This window comes from Octopus bimaculoides, chromosome 21 (assembly GCF_001194135.2).
Source record: "Octopus bimaculoides isolate UCB-OBI-ISO-001 chromosome 21, ASM119413v2, whole genome shotgun sequence".
NCBI classification, from domain to species: Eukaryota; Metazoa; Mollusca; class Cephalopoda; order Octopoda; family Octopodidae; genus Octopus; species Octopus bimaculoides.
In genome coordinates, this window is record NC_069001.1 from 32948700 (window position 1) to 32951251 (window position 2552).

The window sequence follows — 2552 nt, forward strand, 5'->3', positions numbered from 1 at the left end:
CCTGCAGAAGTTGAACGAATCGGGCTACGGAACTCTGCCACATCTGCCATACTCACCAGACCTCTCGCTTCCCGAATATCACTTTTTCAAATATCTCGACAACTTACTGCGTGCGAAATGCTTCAAAAACCAAGACGATGCCAAACACGCCTTCAACGACTTCATCGCCACCAGAACGCAGGATTTTTACGCTACTGGCATAAATAAACTTGTTTCGCGTTGGCAAAAGTGTGTTGATTCTGATGGTGTTTATTTCGATTAATAAAGTTTTGTTTGAGCCAAGATATGTACATCTGAATTTAAAGGTTAAAAACCGCAAGAACCTTCTTGACAACCTAATATCTGTCTGTCTGTCTGTCTGTCTGTCTGTCTATATACACTCACACGTGTGTTTGTGTGTATAAACACACATATATACCTTACATACAAACATCCCGTCACGCTCGTATATTCATACAATTGCATCCATACGCGCGCGCGTTCTATCTCCTTAAAAATTTGAATGCTGGATAAATGCAAATGCAGCGTTAAATGATGCAAAACAGCAAAGTAGTGTTAGTAAGGTCATTAATAAGATTATTGACCGGGTGTTAGTTGCTTATGAATAATAAATGGAACAAGAGAATAAAATAAGTAATAATGAAGTCGTAAATAGATAATAATTAGTAAATTTAGTGAAGTCTGTTATTATGCAGCCTATAAACATATATATATATATATATAAACAATAAAATCAAGAACAAACAAGAATAATATCACGTGAACAAATGTGTAAGCTACAAACATTAACGGTAAACAAGAATGAAAATATGAATAAAAATAAGATAAATACATAACAAAAAAAAAATGAAGGGATCGAAAACTTGAATAATTTGGTAGGCGTAGTGTGGTGATATATAAGCACTTGTTATTAGTAGATATTTTTTTCTAATTTCGGTACAAGGCCTGCAATTTTGAGTGGCGGGGCAGTCGATGTTATCGACCCCAGTGCTCGACTGGTATTATTTTATCGGTCCCGAAAGGATGAAAGCCAAAATCGAAAACCTCGTGGAAGTTTGAACTCAGAACGTAAAGATCTGAAAAAAAAATGCTGCTAAGCATTTTGTTCGACTCGTTAACGATCTTCCATCTTGCAGTCATCGGTAGATATATAACATTGATAAGGGTAAGTGATTAACAGTATATTAAATATATTTGTTTACAATAAATTCGATTAATAGGATGAACATTTATTGTGAGTTGCATGCAAAGTTAATGTGATTCTTAGATAAAATTAATGTAATGTATCTTCGTAAAGAGATAGAACGAAATAAACCATTAAGAACAGTAATAAACGAATGAAGAAAAAAATATAGATAGTGCGTGTGTCAATTTGGCAAAAAAAAAAAATTACCATCCCGAAATACAACAACGTATTGGTAAAAATTGGAATAAATACGATGATTTAGGAAGGAAACTTATGTAAGTGGTGGAGATGTTGAGAGACTACGATATGATGTCTAGATATCTAAGAAAAGGTGGTGGATTATCTATTATCTGTTGAAGGTAATGAGTTTTTATGATTTATTGTTTTGATAAGGAAACTAGCTCAGAGTTTGCAGTTATGTATATTTGTTTCAGGAAAGAGACTTCCGAAGGACTTAGAAGTACGTAACTGACACATTTTGTCATTGACTTGGTTAAGCAAGGCAATGTTAATATTTTTCAACAAATATTGCGGCAGACGTTTATAGCCAGCAAGTACCATATGTTTCCAATTTTATTATATATTTCCTTGCGAAACTAAGTACTCTTAAGAGTAAGTGTTCGACTCTGCTCTATCTCTAATTTTGTCAATGGTTTCGCCTTCAAGTTTAGAGTATTGAATACGCTTCTGGTTTGTTTTCTTGCAGGAGTTTTTAGTTGGATGGGATATGTGTATACTCTTTTACTTGTTTCAGTCATTTGACTGTGGCCATGCTGAAGCACCGCCTTTAGTTGAGCAAATCGACCCCAGGACTTATACTTTGTAAGCCTAGTACTTATTCTGTCGGGATCTTTTTGCTGAACCGCTAAGTTACGGGGACGTAAACACACCAGCATCAGTTGTCAGGCGATGTTGGGGGGACAAACATAGACACACACACACACACACACATATATATATATATATACGACGGGCTTCTTTCTGTTTCCGTCTACCAAATCCACTCTCAAAGCTTTGGTCGGCCCAAGGCTATAGTAGAAGACACTTGCCCAAGGTTCCACGCAGTGGGACTGAACCTGGAACCATGTGGTTCGTAAGCACAGCCACTCATACGCCTGTGGATGTTTTTTTTTATATACCAACTTTTAGTTTGTCTGATTGGACACAGTTGTTCATGAAGTTTTTAAGGTGCCACTTTAGTGTACGGATTGCCTGGCTAATTACACTTTAGCGTACAGCCTAACCTTAAAATCTCATCCTAACCCAGATCAGAGGATTTCAGAGATTAGACAAGATACTGCGGTAGAGCGCACGCTGAAGTAGCACCAGCTTTGAAGTGTTGTTTTAACCCTTTTGATACCAACTT